General features: G+C 40.7%; 1 protein-coding gene and 1 long non-coding RNA gene across 6 annotated transcripts in view; one reads left to right on the top strand and one right to left on the bottom strand.

Moving 5' to 3' along the window:
• Window positions 1–19,246, top strand: part of MARCHF3 (membrane associated ring-CH-type finger 3) — a 110,437-nt gene that overhangs the window by 24,697 nt on the left and 66,494 nt on the right. The gene's annotated exons all lie outside the window — the stretch shown is intronic.
• On the bottom strand, window positions 13,339–18,087 carry LOC141938089 (uncharacterized). The gene is made up of 2 exons (XR_012627165.1): window positions 18,015–18,087; window positions 13,339–14,364 (listed from the first exon to the last, which is right to left on the bottom strand). It is a non-coding gene; the product is annotated as an uncharacterized LOC141938089 (long non-coding RNA).

Here is a 19,246-nt window from a genome sequence, read left to right as displayed (position 1 = left end):
TAATTGACAAGCAGCTGAACATGAGCCAGCAGTGTGCCCAGGTGGCCAAGAAAGCCAACGGCATCCTGGCTTGTATGAGAAATAGTGTGACCAGCAGAAGTAGGGAGGTGATAGTCCCCCCGTACTCTGCACTGGTGAGGCCACACCTGGAGTATTGTGTCCAGTTTTGGGCACCTCAATACGAGAGAGATATCGAGGTGCTGGAGTGAGTGCAGAGGAGGGCAACGAAGCTGGTGAAGGGCCTGGAGAACAAATCCAATAAGGAGCGATTGAAGGAGCTGGGACTGTTTATTTTGAGGAGGAGAAGGCTGAGGGGAGGCCTCATGACTCTCTACAACTACCTGGAAGGACATTGTAGAGAGGTTGGTGCTGGTCTCTTCTCACAGGTAATTAACAATAGAACAAGAGGGAACGGCTTTAAACTCCAACAGGGGAGGTTTAGACTGGACATTAGGAAAACATTTTTCAGAGAAAGAGTGGTCAGACTGTGGAATAGGCTGCCCAGGGAGGTGGTGGAGTCACCATCCCTGGATGTGTTTAAGGGTGGTTTAGATGAGATGTTGGTGGATATGGTGTAGGGGAGAACTTTGTAGAGTAGGGCTGATGGTTGGACTTGATGATCCCAAGGGTCTTTTCCAACCTGAATGATTCTGTGATTCTGTGTCCTTTCTACATTGCAACAGAGCTGGGCTTCTGGGGGTGGGAAACAGGCTTCCTGATTTTCCTACATGAGGAATGCCTTTTCCTGTTGTGGGGAAACATACACAGGATATAAGCTGATGGGGAAACTGATGGAAGATGCTTGTACCACGAGAGCAGACTATGGCTGTTCCTTAATCTGTTCCCCACAGACTCCCTTGTCTTGCTGTGATGGAGCCAGTCCTGCAACTTTGTGCGAATTTGAATGGAGGGTGTATGCCAGACTTCAGCTCTATGCTCTGAGTTTGTCTCCTCTCCCTGTGAGCCAAGGGAGCCTTCAAACATCATCCTGCTCCAGGACACCTCCACCACAGCTGCCTAGAAGGTGACCCTCCCTCCTTTCCGCCAGGTGCTCAGTGGGGCTGGAGCAAACTTGCTGTGCCTGAGGCTTTGCAGAGGCCAGAGGACTCACAGCATTGCTTGCAAGAAGCAAGCTGGCCCCTTATAAGAGGGAAGGAGCCTTGTCAAAGGAGCTGATCTGGAGAAATGGGCCAGGACTGCTGCTCAGCTGGCTTAGTGGTGAGCTGGTTCAGAGAGGTACACCAGCAGAAAACTGCTTGTTTATTTTCTAATAGGACTAATTTGGGGATAATTCAGCACCCAGAGTTGGATCATTGTAAGTTACCAATGAAAGGGAGGGAACGAGAATCAGTACCATGGTTAAAGGGGGGGAGGGAAAGGAATGTAATCCTAACACGGCCATGATTTGGCTTAAATAGGGGAACTGTAGCCCATGTGGTTTGCTGAATCTACCTAAAAAATTTTTCTCCTGGGATCATGGTGCTTTAATCTCTAGCTGCACCTTCCTATTCTTTTTTTCCTCTCAGTAGTGACGTTATTTAGAGTTGAGTTGGTGCATGCTGACAAATAGAAAGCCTGTTTGCAAATTTATATTGCACAATGCAAAGTAATGACTAATAACATCATCCATATGGTATTCGTGGATAAGGTGGCTAACAACCTGACTGCTGAAACTTAACGAGCCTTGCCATTTCCACTTAGCTACAGAAAGCAAGACTGAGAGGTGACAGCCTCATAAGTCCTATGTATAGGTCACTCAGCTCTACAAACAGCAGCTGTCTAACGAAGTTGAACAAGCTTGGGCCCTGAGTTGGGGTTAGGCTGAAAGCGGCTGCGGTGTGTACATGAGCTCCTGACTTACTCCTCAGGCCAGTTAGATTTTATCTACATAGGAGTGGAAATAGTGTTTATTTGCTGGTGAAAACCACAACTAGGCTTCAGGTCTTCTGCAAGGACAGTGTGTCTATAAGACTGGTGGGTATGGGTACATCCTCAGGTACCGGCAGGCATCTGCTCACTCTCACTCCCCGTGCTCAGAGCTGCAGAGAGACGCCAACTCTGTTTCAGAATCTGTATAGCTGTGCTAGCATGCAACCCAGACCCATGTAATGGGTCCTCAGGGTACATTTAAGGATTTTTTGCAGGTAGGGGCAAAATTGTTCTGCCTCTACTGCAGACTGCATTGGAGTTATTACCTCATACTTGCCCACATGCCAAAAACCGGTCATACAGTTCTGGCTTGGTTGGGAGCATTCAGTAGAGGTTCCTCTTTGCCCTCAAAGCTTGTGTAAGCATAAACTCCTTTGTCATCATCCCTGCTGTGGTGTCCCACAATGACCCCAGACTGGAGATTTTCCAGGGTCCAGTAGCACCAGAGCAACAAGCAGGTATGCATATGCCCATGAGCACCATCCTACAGTTGGAGGTGTAGGGCATTTACCCTTTGGAGATCATGAAACCCTGCTAACCCTGTTGTCACATCTGGCTGGTCTAATGAAATGTACAGTAAAGAGATGGGGCAAAAGACAGCCCTGACCATAAACAGGAGAAGTGACCATTTTAACTGTAACCAAAATGTAATTTTCACATCCTGGATATATATCCAAGATCTGCAGCATGCCCAGCAACGTGTGCATATGGATACAACACTGAAATATGTAGACAGAGTTTTATAGTTGTCACAGCAGCATCAACGTATTTGGAGAGGGTTCTCCTGCAGAGACACACAAGTTGATGTCTCTGCACCTGGGACACCCAAGACTGGACAAAGCCATAAGCTGGTCTGAAGCATTTTTTGGGCCCTGCCCCAGCATACATAAATTGTTCTGTTATTGTGCTTTTCCTAGGGTTATTTCACTCTGTTATTGTTGGTTCTTATGAGACTATTATAAGCTGATTTTTTTTTTTTTAAACAGGCCACAATTGTGTAAATGTTATTTGATATATCAGTATTGTAACAAATTCCTATCTAACAGCAATACATTCATTATGTTTTGTTCTGAGAAGTGCTGATTATTGGCATGCTTGTTTCCTGAACAACCAGCTTTCTCTTCTAGTTGTCACTTAGTTTGATTTCCTTATACCACAGTTAATCGTTAACAATATCAGACTTATTCCTGCTGACAAAACACAGTGCTTGACTTCATGATATCTCAATATAAACAGAAAGGACGAGGGATCTGTTTATAAAATAGATTATAGCCAAAAAATTTGTAACCAGTATGGACTGACAAAGAAAACAAGGCATACTTGAAAGAAGCGATGACAAAGGTGTCCACAGTTTATCAGTCTTTAAATTCAGTATTTTCATAAATGGAGATTATGAACAAATCTGTCCCTGATAGCTGCCACGTTTGGTAATACGCACAAATACCTGTTAGTCTTTTGGCTCATTTGTAAAATCATATTCAGGCCTGAACATTGAAGCTATCAACATAAGGTATCTGTGTTCATTTTAAGAATATCTCCATTCATTTTAATTAAATTAAAATGTTTTTTGCAAATGGAAATTATTCTTCTGGGAACATTGTTCTTCTAGGCATGCAGATTTAGTGTTTTGCCCTTTTGTTCCACAATATCTAGCAGACTGAAACCATTTTTTGTGACAGAGAATAGCAAATGCATTTTTCCAAATCTTGACAAGTGGAGTATTTTCACTTCTCTCCAGGTTCTTGAGCTTGCTGCCAAAAATGATTGTATACTTTTCTTACTGTGTCTGTCAGAGCAGTTTAAGGAACAGCCTCTTCTTCATGAGGGTCATAATTCTGGGAAGACTGAACATAGGAGGAAGAGTTAGAGCAGATTGTCTCAACCACACATATTTTGTGTTCTGTGATGTTATGGTTTGAACTCAGCTGGCAGCCAATCACCACATGGCCAGCCGTTCACCTTCCCTCCCCAGTGAAATAAGGGAGGGACAAACAAAGAAAATTTGTAGGTTGAATATATAAAAAAAAGAATTTACTAATAGTAACAAGAAAAAACTGACAAATGTAAATCCAAAATGGGTAAAACGCAGCAGTAGCTTACCGAGCGTGGCGACAGGCACACAGCCCACCCCCCGCCAGCATCGAACCGACCGCACCAGAAAATCCCGCCATGCCAACGGAGAAACTGAAAACGGTGTGTGAGAGAGCACACCTCTGCCTATATACACTGAGTGTGATGTCACATGATATGGAATACTCCAGTGATCCATTGGGACCCAGCCCTTCACCTGTGCTCCCTTTCAGCTCAAGGAAAGTTAACTCTATCCTGGCTGAAACCAGGACATGTGTAATGCATATTTCTTGCTTACCATGTTTTATTTGATATCCAGCTGTCACATCAGAGCAAGTTTAACCAAAGGGCATTAGAACTTGGTGTAATTTGTATAGGTTTCTGATCAGAATTTCCAGTCATTAAATATATTATGTGAACAGTTTTAAAACTCCATTTCCTCATGAGTTTTGTTAGAAAAGACAAATACTGGTGCACTGGTAAGAAAATGGTTTTCTGAAGAGGACGCCAGCCTCTATGTACATGTCTGCATTTCCGTATCTGGTAAGATGGCCCTGTAAAGTTTGACAGGAAGGTGTTTTCACTTTGCAGCCTGCATGGGTGAGAAACAGCAGGAGCTGATGGAAAATGTGTAGCAGAAGCAATTGCAATTAGAAGGAATCCATGATGGTTACACACACATAGCTGAAGTAACACAAGTGAGTACTCTGCTGGAGCCAGAGCTCATCATGCGCTTTCCTGTGCGTGCACAGTGTGCTTCGAAAGCTCTTTTGTGATCCACAAAGGCAGCTGCTTTCTGGCAGAATTGGCCCTAGGTGTATTGCAAGCTGCTTCCATCTTGTTTTGAAGGTTTGTGAGAGTGGAGTTTTGGGAATGCATTTGTGCACTGGCAGCAGTGGCATGGGAAGTACAGTATCGCTACTCATTCACAGTGAAGTAGTAATTTCTCAGCTTGCTTAGGGTCTGCGGAAGAAAGCTAGCAATAAAACACAAATTTTGAGTAGGCTTTGCTAGATAAGTAATCAATATAACTTCAGCAAGTCTTCAGAAAGGTAATTTGCGTTCAACCAGGTATTTAAAAGAAGGGGAGGAATATTTCTAAACTACAGTTCTTCAGATGACTCTGATAAAAAGTATTAGCATTTAATGCAGTCTTTTAATGCCAGTGATTAATTAAAATTAGTTTTTAATCTTGTCATTTTGCTTTCCAGGATTGTAACTCTTTCTTTTCTTTGTACTTCTGCCCCTTTGGATTGAATTTTGCTGTCTGCACTTCCAATGACTGCGCAAGGAAGTTTGCTTTTGTGCAGCCATATCTTATGTAATCCCAAGGAACAATTTTAAGAGTTTAGAGTATTGTGCCTATAATACTTTTTATCAAAAACACGTGAAAATAACAATTCTGCTATCTCCGTGAGGATAATATTAGCAGAGTTCTCATTGTCTTTACATTGTGCCTACTTGAGTCTTCGCTTTGTGTTAAGAGCTCTTGTGGAGGCATTCCATACAATTGAATGGCAATTAAAACTAATTGGTTCCTGCATAAGCCACTGTAAAAATTTGAATAATAAGTTGAAGAAATTGTCTTTCTATATTTCTTTTTTCCTGCTGTTGAAAAACTGTCATGGAAGAGTTATTTTCCTCTCCCCTTTCTACAAGACTTTTCATAATAGCAAAGATCATTCATTATATGTTTTTAAAAAAATAAACAATGGGAATAAGAAGTGATGTGATTATTAAGCATCATTTATATCCCCAAAGTTTCAGTGATGCAAAAGCTAATTACAAGAGCACTTCCAGTATCTCAGATGAAAATTTTACTGGTACATACTGATACATAGTGGGTTTCTGGTCAAGAAGTAGAGATGATGTAAAATGCAGTTTTCAGATTCCAGATCTGAGCTTTAGGCTTTGAAAATCCCATGTGAATATTGAGCAAGGAGGTTACTCAGTAGTGTAACATGAGACAGAAAACGTCACAGCTTTTAGAAGCCAAACCAATGCATCTTGCCACCCTTGCTGTTGTCTATTGTGCGTATCTGAAAGACTGCGTGGTCTGAATTTCTTAGTTTAGGAAGAACTTTAGGAACAGCTTTAGAAAGAACTTTTTGTTGTTGTTGTTCCCTGTTGTCTCCAGACAGCTCAATTCCATAGTGAGAAAAAATTAAAGAGTTGTGTAGGTTTGTCTGCTGCCGACCAACTCTCTATAGCAAAATCTTCATTAGGCCCTCTCTGGTTTTAAGTCTTCTCATCTCTGTCTCTGTTTCCTTGTAGGACAGCTGAGCCTTAGTATTCCTATCTGAAAATACATTTAGAAGGAATTAGTTAATGCATGAAAGTCCAGACACTTTTGAAATGCATAGCCTTATCATTGGAAATTAATTCTGTGCCCGTTAGGAATAGTTTTTAATTTAATCTACCCATTATGAAAAATATGGAATATGATATCAGAGGAAAAATTACTTACATCTAATTGCGTAAAACTTATGTAGCTACTTTTACTTAAATTCCCAGGTTGCCTGACATACTGTTTTACTTAACTGATCTTAACTGTTAGCCTTCTGTTGCCCACCCCAAAAAGATGGCTCATGTGTTTAAGTTGAACATGATGACTATAAATAATTTGTCAGTGTTTTGTTTGCTCATTGTTTAATCAGAGAATCCCATAATTTTTTTCTGTTTTTTTCTTTAAGATGTATGAATCTGTTAAATGGAAATCCTTGCTAAAAATATTTTTATATTTAATTTCCATAACGGACTACAAATTGACCTGTGAGCCAGAAAAGGGAGAGGTAAGAGACACATACTTTCACAGATCCATGTGAATCTTCAACCTTCTATAGGAGAATCCTCAAGCTTTTATAGGAAGGGAAAAAAACCTGACTCATTTATCTTTGAAAATTGTAATTCTTAAAAAAAAAAAAAAAAAAAAACAAGCAAGCTTGATATTAACTTAAGCAGAACTTTGGAGCAGAACAGAAAGCTTTTTTGCATCCTGTCTACTTACAGGAGTACATTTGCTAATGCCAGACTGAGACCTGGCTTTGATTACTGACAGGAACCATCTCCTCATGCTAGATTAAGCAGTTGGATACATGCCCAAAAAGCCTAGGGTTTGGCTAAGTAGATAGGCTCATGCAGCGATGATTGAATTTGAATCTGTTAAGAGAGCAAGTATTCACTCACTGAAAGTCCTGAGCAGAAATAACCTAAGCTTTATAAATACAGGGTATACCATGCAGATGGCTGCTGCAGTAACGTGCAGAATCTTCTAGGCTCACATTTTCACGTACAGTTCTCTGGATTAAACACTTTTAACTTCAGGCAACAGGACTCAAATCAGTCTCTCACAGCCTTTTGAAAGGAACATTCAGGGGATGTTTTTCTTGTTGGGGAGCTTCCAACGGCATGAAGCTCTTTCGTTAAGTTTCAGATCCATAATCTTTGTTAGGTCTATAGGTGTGACCTGGAATTCCCTCCATCTCCAAGCAACAGATTTGTTTTAGGACTGTTAGATGAAGCTTGAGGTCCGACAGAAACAAGTGTGGTACAGGTCATAAGCGACAGTGGGATTTTGCTGCGTGTCTGTAGTAATTAGGCTTCTCTCAGAGAAAATAGGAAGCAGGTCAGTGGTGCTCTGCCCATGAAACTCATGTATGGACTGCCACTGCCTTGTACCACTCCCTGTGTGGTGCAGAACTGTGGTGTGTGATACAGCAGTGCTCCCTGGACACAATCATCCTAACTGGGATGGGGCCACTGTAATCACGTCTGTGGCTGGCCAGTCATCTGCAGTGAGGTTGTATGCTACTTCGTACTGCTTTTCATGTTTGTACTGGGTCTGGCTCAGATGGAGATAACTTTCTTCATAGCAGCCTGTAAGGTGCTGTGTTTTGGGTTTGTGGCTAGAACAGCGTTGTCAAGGCTTTTGCTCTCTTCCCCCGCTGCCTGCCCTCTGCCCTGGCCTTGCAGTGAGTAGGTTGTAGGTTTTTGGGGGACGGCTGACCTGAGCTGGCCAAAGGGATTTTCCATAGCACATAGTGTCATGCCCAGCAATAAAACCTGGTGTATGGGAGGGTGGAGTGGAGGTGTTGTGGTCCAAGGTGGCCATTGCTGGGCATCCGTCTGCCTGTGGGAGGTGGAGACTGACTGCCTTTGCATCACGTCTTTCTTTTTTTTCTTTTTCCCTCTTTCCTTCACCTATTAAACTCTCTTTATGTCTACCTGTGAGTTTTCTTGCTTTTGCTCTTTGTGTCCTCTCTCTCATGCCCCTGGGGGCAGGTGTGGTTGGGAGTGAACAAACCTGTATGGGCATGTGGCTGCTGGGCAGGGTCAGTCTACCACAATGCTGTACAAAGGGATTAAGAACAGGAGCATTGGGCGGGTAATAGTATTGGTCTCCCAGGAGGATGCCACTCTCTTTGCTGATGTTTTTTTCTTAATGGGACAGAAAGCAGTATGGATGATAATGTCATTTGGGTAAGGTAGAAGGCTCATAGTATCTCCTTGAATGCAGATGTGGAAGTCATTGGCTGGGGGTAGGAAGCACATGGGGATTTTTTGAGTCCTGTCCCATGATCCAGTGCCATCTAGGATCTTGCTGGCCTCTGCAGCACCTGGGAATCACCCTGGGAACATGAAGACGAAACAAAGCTTTGACTTTCTTTGCTCTAAGTGCTACTGGCAAACACAAGCTAAAACCTGTTTCTGTTCTGTGAAGTGAGGTACTGGATGACAAGTAGTTACATAAATTAGTTAATTTGGATGCTGTCCTACCTAGTGTAAATATACATTTCCTAATGAGGAATAACTAAGTTCTCCCTTTTGTGTATACTGCAGTTACACTTATTATTTATAAAAGATACAACAGTTTTGAGTAACTGTGGCTATTTAATCAACTCATTTTTTGATTTCCCTATTGCAAATTTGCTTGGAATGCAAAAACCAGAGCCTTAATTCGCGTACTTTATATGAGGCTGCAATGAAAGAGTGACTGATTGAATCGGTGGCTTGGGCTGCATTAGTGATCTCTTTAAGCTTCATCAGTGCCTTCATTCTTCCCCAGTTTTTCAATGGGAAATTTCACCTTAGCTAGTTTCGTTGTTTTGACCTCCTAAAGCATTTGACATTGTCTCCAGTCCTAAAAACAGAGTTGCTATCATTAGCCAGAGGCATTTGTTGAATGAAAAATTTGTTGCACGGTAGATGAAGATGGCAAAGTAGGAGAACGAGTTAAAAACAACTGCTTCCTCAGATAAGCGAAGACTGAGAAGTTGCAGACTTGTGTGCTTTTTCCTTTAAGAATATACTAAACCAAGAGATAACGGTTTGGTTAGATCACATAAAAGGAGTCCCCAAAGCTGAATTTCTGATGTTGGTGTCACCAAAGCCTAATGGAAATCACTCCATTTTAAACTAAGGTCTTAAATGCATTTTCTAGGCAACCCTTACCTTTTGGTCCCTCCTTGCTTCATTGAATGATATTTAGCTTCCTCATCATATTGATAGGAGTTTCTGGGGTCCTCTCTAGACATCCCAGTGTCTTCTCTTTTAACAGACTATCATCTTTCTTTTTCCCTTGGGTCTGTAAATTTGTCAGCACTCAAGGATAGACCTGGTTTCCCTTGAAAGAAAACTTTGCAGGCAGGAGGGGTAGTGCAGTGAGCTCCCAGAGGTGCCCCAGGGTGACTGGCCAGCGTGGCTGGACTATGGGTAGTACCTGTTTCATCATCAGGGTGTGCTGGTGCGTGTAGAGACTAAAACTGCAAAGCACAGAAAAGAGCAGTTCTGCCCTGCTCTGCAGACACACTCTGTTTTGAGTCCTTTGTGGTCCCATCCCTTGCCCTCCACTATCTTATTTTAGACGACCCCTGCAGTTGTCACTAATGAGTACCAATTAAACCTGTCTCTCCTTTCTTGGCATTTATCCCTCTGTTATTTCCTTATTAGCCCATCCCTCTGAGACTTTGTGAGTGAGGGTGTCTAAAAACTGGAGCACAAAAAATTAGACCACTTATCTTTTGCCTTGTATGTGAATTTGACTACTGATTTGTTTCTCCTTATTCTCAGTCTAGCTTGTCAGACTCGTAACCAAGACCTGTAATCTCCTGCTCAGTTGTACTGCATACTGAGAGCAGTGTTTTTAATTCTTCTTCCATGTTATCTGTGACTGTTCATTTTCTTTCTGACCCTGTCCTGCAGGCAATTAACTGTGGATTGCTCTAAATTTATTCTTCCTGATGTCCACAGCAGTCCTTGACACAGATTTGTCACCTCCTCTTTGGGTGTCTCCATGGAACCGAATTAAAATCCTCTTCAAAGTCCCACATAACTTTACCTCCTTGATACCTGTCTTCTGTAGTATGCTATAGCCACTTCTATCATCTGTTGACCATTCAGGCCTGCCTCATTACATTGTTTGACCGAGTCTTTTGTAGTCATGTCTGTGTTTTCATTGTGCTCCCATATGTGGGAAGCTGTTCATTACTTTGTCCTCAGAAGGTTCTTGTCTCTTTTCCTCCTGACCCTTCTGGAATATAAATGCCTGCCACAATGCCTACAAGGAAACTTGCTGACTATTAATGACACTTGAAGGGTAATTGTAAATAGTTAATATATTCCTGCTGGAACTGGGGGGATGGACAAGATGACTTCCAGAGGTCCCTTTCTACCGCAGCCCTTCTGTGATTCCACTTGGAAGAGCTATCCTTGACCACTTACCCAGTAGTTTTCAATCTTACCTCTACATAATTAGAGCTGACAGTCCATTTTAGTTAAGGAACAGCCCTATCTCGTGAATAATCACTGTAGCACTATAAAACATGAATTATCTAGATGTGAGCACATTTTACCTAAATAACTCTTCTTATTCTCCTCTAATTTACATTCTGTTGCTTTTTTATATTTGGATTATAAGTGCTTTAGGCCAAGGAGTTTACCTATTTTTCCTGTTTGGAAAGTTCTTCGTATATTAGCACAACTATTAACAAACAAACAGTAAATCATCTTTGATTATAAGGACACTATCAAGACAGACTAAGTAGCTGTGGCATTCCAGAGGAGTTTTGCTGTAATTTTGCGTGTGGTGTCCTTGTTATCACATGCTGATAGATTCTCGAAAGCCAACACAAAACTGCAGCTTCAGACCTAATCAAGGCTGAAGGTCTGCATGTGCACTGTTACCCACCATGCTGTCAGATAACAAACTGCATCAAACCAATTGGGTATTCTGAGGCTCTGACTTCATATGTTACCAAGAGGAATGCCAAAGCTAACAAAGACTGATACACATTTCTGCAAGTGGTAGTTTCCTCTTACTGTCTAGAAATTTGAAAAGTCGCGGAGGAAAAGGAGGATGTAGTTTAGGAAGAGTGACTTCATGTTAATGTATGTGTCCTACCCTAGGTGCCTAATGTTTTGGATAGTAAAAATGGCAGGATCTCATTTAACCTGAAAAAAGGATGATTGAGTTCTCTCTGAGCTGTTGATTAGTTGCTTTAATATTTGAGATTGTTAAGCAGCAGCATACAACAGAAGCATAACATTACTTAGAAATACAACTTTCGAGGCTATTCTGTTGACTTCCCAGCAGCCTGTTTTCATTAACTGTACTGCAAAAGGCTGAGATTAAAGTTTTTTCGCTGAGGGGGTTTGTAGCCTGAGGGTGTCTATAGGTGATCAACTGTAATATGAATATTCTCTATTCTGTGCGTATTCTGTAGAATATATATAGTGATCTGTAAACATGCGAACACAGCTTTTCTTTTCTTTTTTTGGTTCACTTGCTTACTATAATAAAAAGGTAAAAATCATTATCTATTTGCCTTCCTTTCTGTACTTGACAGTAATACTAAAATCAATTTTGACTTGGTACTGTTTGTACTAGATTAGTTTTCGGAGGGGAATCCTTATGAACATAATGTTAGTACTGGTTTTAGGATTTAATATATTTCTCAGTTGCAGGCATAATGTTGAAGAATACTCACAGTATCCCTTGACTTTAACTTGAACTGTGGATCCCAGACAACTTCCAGAGCTGCACATTTATCACAGTGTAATCAGCATTGTCAAGCAGAGATCAAGGGTTTTCTGGGCATTTGTAAATAAGGCAGAGGAGAGTGCTCTTTTATCTTGCCTAGAGAGTTTGCAGTGGAGCCATAAAAATCTGTAAGAATTTCAGCAACAAACCTTTTCTGCAGTGTCCTTGCACGTGTGAAAAGACCAGTTTGTGGCCTGAGTTATAGATACTTTGAATTTACTGTCACAGCAGCTGCAAGTTATAATACAAATAGACTGATATGCCTCACCTCATTAAATGAGCAGTTTTGTGTGTTGTGTAATCCAGGTGGTCTATTAATCAAACCCTGAAACTTCTCCTCTTTTGTGTCAGTTTATTTTTGTGCATTGTATTGGAGCAGCCGCCAGAGAGTCTAGCACCAGAGACAACATGGGCTTTTAAAGTGGGATACAAAATCTTGTTCAGAGAAAGTCTTTCAGAAAACTGTTAATTAGTATAGGAAGAGGCTCTGTGAACAAAACAGCCCTATTCTCCAAGGAGAAGTTAAATTCTGACTCTCTCTGATATTTCCCACAATTTGTCATGGCTCTATAGATATGTGGGAAACAGCAAAATGTAGGCGTTTCTCCTCTAACCTGTGGTATATAAATATTCTCAGCCCTCTCTCTTTTCCTCTCTCTCTAACAAGGGAAATTGCCAGTATTGAATCTAAGCCTCTGCAAATTTCTTTTTCATACATGAAGTGTAGTGGTGGATATTTTTCTTCTCTAGCCTCTTTCAGTTCTGAAACTGAAGCTTCCTTTTGGGAAAGGGCTTCAGATCAGACATGTGTGATTTCATCCTGAAAGGAATCTGAGGAAGCATGTACAGACAGGCTGGCATGGAAACTGGAGTTTAAGCTTAGCAGCAGTGAACATGAACTGTGATCAGTAAAATTTCAGGTCAAAAGCAAGGCTCTGCCTATAGATGCTTTGAATTTGACTCTAACATTTGTTTCACAACTGATCTTAATGGGATCCTGTGCCAACATTTGGTTGTGGTGTTTGGAGCACAGTGCAGGATGTGTGTGGTATGTGGTGCTCTGAGGTGCAGCCAGTGAAAGTGATGCTAAATCGTCCTTGTAAGTTGAAACAGTCCTGCTACTGTATAAACTAACTTACTTTTACACTTCAGTTGTACTGACTATTGCTGCTGTGGCGGCCTAGCCTCTGGAGAGAGCAAGTTCAGCCTAGTAGTTAAAAGGGGAAACTTGGCAGCCAAGGCTTTCTATTTCTGCCATTCCCATTCATTCTGTGTGCAAGTGGGAGAAATCCAGGCAGTACTTCATTTCACCTTGGTTTTATTATTTGTAAAATGAAAATGACTGCTTTAAAATAATTATTTGAGTAATATTTTAGTACTGTTATAATTTGCTAGAAAGGCATGTTAGATTTGCATGCTGCATATAACTTCAGTAAACTGACAATAGCAGCGTTGTTTGTCTGTGATGGTTGAAGGATCAGATTCTGTCAGGATGTCTTCTAAAGTTGTACCAGCTATGCTGATTTACTTCAGGTAGCCTGTATGACACATCTGTTGGTAGATTATTCCTTTTGGCAGTGATCACCAATCACTAGATTTTCCTTAATGATAGCCAAAGAGAATAGTGATTTGTCTTTTTTCGAGTTTTGCATTTTTGTTTCCTATGATGAAGCAGTTACGCACTTCATTCCGCTTCAAGGTGGCTTCAGTCTTCTACGTAAAAGATTGTGACTAAAGCTTCACTTCAGAAAGGAGTTTGAAAAGGTCATTAACAAGGACAGAATAGTGTTTCTTGATTTTGAAGCTTTGCCAGCCCTCACTTTATTTTCATAGTCTTACAAATTTATTTTCCCGTCCAGAAAAAGCTTTGTTTTTTTTTTTCTTCCCCTGAATTCTGGTTCGGCTTTTGTAATTGATGAGTTTCTAATGGTTGATTGCCATTTCTTTGTCGTCCGTTTCTCTCTGTATCTTCCTTGTTTTGTTACCTGCTTTCTTTACTGCTTCCCCTTATCTTCTTCTCTGCTATCCTTGGTGGTCTTTGAATCCACACTCCTCAGGGCTTCTTAGCATCAGCTACTACTAGCATCTTTCACTTCTAACTCCAGTAATGCATGTTGGCTAGGTGAGCAGTAGAACAAAAGGCTGTCTGCAGAGCCTTTGCACTGCATTTTTCATGCTGACAAAGAGGTTCTTCAGGTGAACATGGCACTCACCCGTAAAGCTAGTTGCATATTCAATAAATAACAGGGGATAACACTGTGGTCTTAATGTCTTGGACTCTTGGAAGCAGAGCTCTGGAGCAGTATGCAAAGGCTGTTAAATTACACCTGGAAAAATAAATAAATGCAAGTTGAAATAGCTTATAATTTATCTCTGTTGTTAGCTGAAATGAGACAAAAAGTCTTTGAAGGTTGAGGAGAATCTGACAGTGAATATCAAAGGTAGCTGACACTAATGATCTGCCTCTTTAAGAACTCAAGATGCTCACAGAAGGGTATTGATGTGTTTTTTGGCTTCAATGTGCACACTCTGTGAGAACAGACTGGCAAGATGGAAACCTACTCTGGAACACTGAGTAAACCTTTTTTGTAGTATATGCTAGTGCCTTATCCTGTCAGAAACACTGTGGTAAGCAGAATTTATTTCATTATCCATTGGGGAAAAAAATTGTCCTCTATAGCTGTCTCCTTCTGATAAAATCCAGTTATGGATCTGTGGACCGTTCCAGACTGAGGAGTAGAAATATGAACACAATGTCTGCTTCATTTAATGTGGTCATAGATCTGGGCAACCCTCCATAGAGAATTCACTATTATGTATGTAAAACTCCAGCCATCTGCGGTAGGTCTGTTCACGTTGAGAATAGGTAAGACTCTGTTGTCACAGAGTAGGGATTTGGTCAGGTAGAGAGGAAGCCAGTAGATAAGGAAAGCTCTCCCAGCAGACCTCCTTTTTGTCAAGAGGGGCATGTTGCTTGTTATACCACCTTTGCCCTGAACTGCTGATAGGCTCCAGAACTACGGGCTTTTTCACCTGAAGGGGGGAACGTTGCATGTAAGGAAGGAATGATATTCTCTCTCTAAGGCTGCCATGAGCATACACTGAATCCTTATATGAGAGGGTTAGGCTTTTGGTTTGTAGGTTTAATTATTTTCTCTCAGCACATGTGCAAGGTGAATTTGTCCCATTGCAGCATGCAAATGGAAAGCTTGGTGCAGTATTTGTCATGTTATCAAGGTCAATTATTTTTCTTACTGCATTTTGAATATGAATTCATAAAAGATGACATTTTAAGTAGTGAACTGATTCTTGAATCTCAACCTTACAGGCCTCTCCTCTTGTGTCACCGTCATGATGCATACTCCAGTACAGAGGGCAGGAGAGCAGAATCTCCTGCTCTAGCAGGTGTTACCAAAAGTATTTGGGTACTACTCTACTGTGATGCAGTTTGCCTAATGGTCATTCAGCACAAATTGTTGAAGTGTATGACTGATTATCCAAAGGGAGATGATATTTCGAAGAGGTCTTGAGTTGTTTTGAGTTATTTACAGGAACAAGAATAACACTTATAAATCCTAGGCTTTAGAGTTGTAAATAAGCAGTAGCATGCACATGGTGTTTGGTTACATCTGGTTATGGATCTCTGACTGGAAGTTTGTCGTAGCTCTATAAAGAGCCAAAAGTGAAGTAATTAGCCTTGCACCATGTGCAGAGGTAAAAGTATTTGCATGCTTGTATTGCCTGTTCTGGCTCAGTAGCAGGAATAGAGCCATTTCGTTACAACTGTAGGTGTTGGATGAGGAACTAATGCTTGATCTTTTACACTGAGTAAACAGTTTTTCTAGAACCATTAGTGTTTTCACAGAAAGTTAGGTACATGGCTTCTCCATATTCCACATGACATGAATAAAATACCACTGGCAGAAGCTATAAATTAATTCAGAATGGTCATTAGTACACAGAAAAATCTAAGGGGAGTTATGCTAGTTTGGTGTGTTAAGGCTGCACTCTCCTAGGCACCTTGGTCCCTCTGGGGAATGTATTTAACAAGGAACATAAGACAGCACTAATGAATATGGGGGAAAGCAATAATGGAAGTAGCTGTCAGCTGTTAATTTTTGTTATTTAAGAAAGACAAGTTTATATCATATTAAAGATTTTTAAAGTGTTATGCAATAATACAGGAGTGTTTAAAAGTGTACGTAAGGATGCTGTGCTGTTGCTGACAGCATTTCCTTAACAAAAGAAATATTTTTCTTTCCCTTTGTGTTACGTTTTATGGTTTGGTTCACTTTATCAGTGCTACTGGCAGTTCTCCAAACCCTGCACTCCATCCAGAAGAAACAGCCAAAACGAAGCTGTGCCAAACCAGAACTAATTCAGTGTTGGTTTGTTCAACTTCCTTACAGGTACAATTTACAGTATTTAGCAAGCACTCATTCATTGACATTCACAGCAGTGGCTTTCTCAGTATATATACTGAAATTAAAAAAAAAAAATCAGGAGAGGCCTGTAGGAAAGTCTTGGACCTTAGTACTACCTGTGTCTTAGATATGATCTGAACCTGAATCTAATCCATGATTTTGGGTCTGTTCTGCTTTGCCAAGGGAGGAGAGATTTTGGAATTTTTTTTTGACCAGACTCCTTCCAAAAGCTCATTTTTCTTGTGTTTGATAAGATGGTATCACTTGTAACGTTGGGGGAAAAAGATATTGCTCCCTTAAATATCTTTTGTTCTACCCCATGTCTCCATCACCCTGCTGCTGTCAGAAAATAATAGGGTAGGAATATGGATCAAAGGCAGCATATAGTAAATTCTTTTTGTTATTTTTAGTAATAAAAATATATCTTGAAAAACACACTGACAGGTTTTGTCACAGTTTGAGAAACTAGTCAAAATATTTGTACGTTCACATCTGAGCATTTAGTATCTGTGGATTATTATATTTTATTTATACAAAGCTGTCTGAGCTAATTTAAGGTAAGGAGGAAATATACTCAAAATGGATACATGGAACTAAAAAAAGTACCTCTAAATAAAAGTATGATACTTAATTCACAGATTGCCTGCATCTTTGTAATCACTGTGACAAGTGCTAAATGGCACTGTGTTATACCTACTTTTCACATAAAGGGTTATGCAGAGATGTGTCAATAGTGGCTCTAGTCCAGTATTTGTTCATATAGAAAGTAGCAATACTTATATGAATAATTAAAAACTATCTTCCAGCAGTGTGAAATAATTTTATTTTTAACCACTACTCAGAATTGTAAATTGATGCTGATTTTCTTGTTATTTGTTCCCCTCCTTATTTTTTTAAGTGTGTAACCTTCGATAAAGAATGAATCATTGCTGTTTCTAAAATGTTTTTTCTTAACACACACCCTCACCCCCACACACCATACCCCCCCCCCCCCCCCCCCCCACTTATCTTTAAACCATACATCAAAATACTTTAAACTGATTTACAGGATGTCTCAGTGTAAAATATGGGGAATATTCTTGATTTCCCATGAAGTCCTGATCCTCATTGAGCTTATTTTTTTTAGAGGCATGGAGAGGGTGTCACGGATGAAAGTATTAACACGGTAATGATTTGACAGGAATTTTAGATTTATTAATAAATAACAGCAATTGATAATTCACAAAATAATTTAAAAGATGTTATAAAAATAGTGACTTATTTACAGATTCTAGGATGACAAGATTCACACTAACTTACTTCATGGTATCTTAATTTATACATATGTACATGCTCATACAGAAGCACAAAACGTACAAACACACATACAGAAACAGAAGTATTTGGATCCAGTAGAATGAACACAAAACGTACAAACACACAGAGATAAAAGTATTCAGATCCAGTAGAACAAAGTATGTACCCACACACCAGTAAGCAGAGAAAGAGCGGGTGAAAGAGAAGTTAGCCCAAAGTAAATTTTCCATCTTCTCAAGTTTAGAGTAAATACTCACAATGCCTTGGCATTCCTCAACGGGCTTGAGACTCGAGTGGGTTGACTTCGCCCTGGCCTTCGGTCAGTTCTGGCAGCAGATGACACCTGAAGGGTTTTGGTACCTGAGAGGCGTCCCAGCTCAGGGGAGGTGCTGGTCACAGGCCCGCTGCGATCCAGGAGAGCTCACAGGGTCTCCCTTGTGGTCACAATTTATAGGGTCCAAGATAATTGACTTTTGTCAGATACCTTCTGGTGCCTTCCAGCAGTTGCACAAGAACTTGATGAATGTGCAACTCTGTTATTGTTCCCATTTGACCACATCCCAGGCACAGGTGTGCCAGGCCCTTAGGAGTTGATGGGCCGTTATAACCGTTTCGCAATCGGATGGGCAGGAGCCAGGCTTGTTAACGTTATCAGTCCTTATCTCCACAGATTGGTGTATAGCTCGGGGGATGTGGGTGGAATCATACCTAGCACCAAGCAGCCCAACAAGCAGGGGAGAGGAGGGGTATGAATTGCACCACCACAGAGGGGAGAATAGCTTGGATAGTAGCAGATTTTTAGTACATGCTACCAAAAAAAAGTGGCATTCTCTCTACATGCAGACACAGTGCTTAAAGGAGAAAAAAGAATGCATTTTGTGTCTTCCTCACCTCCTATGCCTGAAAATATTTTTATTAAACATCTGGGGAGTAGATGTGGTATTTCTTTTTAGTCTCCTCTTGTATTTTTTATTGTCACTGAGGGTTCACTGAAATATTCGGAAATTGGAGTAAGAGTTTGGTCAGCCTCTGCTTGCAAGAACAGGGGAGAGTGTCTTTCATAGACCTTTCTGTGTCCTTTATTTTTCATTACAAGCTATTCAGATTTAAGAAGTGCAAACCCAGTGTTTAAAATCCTTCACCTCTTATTTGTTTGGGTGTCATCTTTAAAAAGTTACAGTCAAAGTAATTTGCTGAGGTTTCCTGATTCAGAAACAGAGAAGTCAAATGTCTAATATTTCTAAAAGCAGAGATAAATACTTTCACAGTGATAAAGCTGGGTCTCTCTGTGTGAAAAAAGAGACTGAGTGCACGAGCACATTTTCCTGTCATTTGTGCATCTTTTTAATGGGCTGAAATCCATACTGGCAGCCTCGTGTGTCAGCCCAAAGTCTGGGTAATTTCAGTCTTGCCTCACCTCTGTTTTCCCTGGCAGTGTTAACATTTGTCATTACTGTAACAAGGGGCAGAATCTTTCAGTTGTGTTAAA

Source organism: Strix uralensis, chromosome Z (assembly GCF_047716275.1).
Source record: "Strix uralensis isolate ZFMK-TIS-50842 chromosome Z, bStrUra1, whole genome shotgun sequence".
Taxonomy (NCBI): Eukaryota; Metazoa; Chordata; class Aves; order Strigiformes; family Strigidae; genus Strix; species Strix uralensis.
The sequence above is the reverse complement of the archived record's forward strand: the minus strand, read 5'-3'. Positions and strand labels throughout refer to the sequence as shown.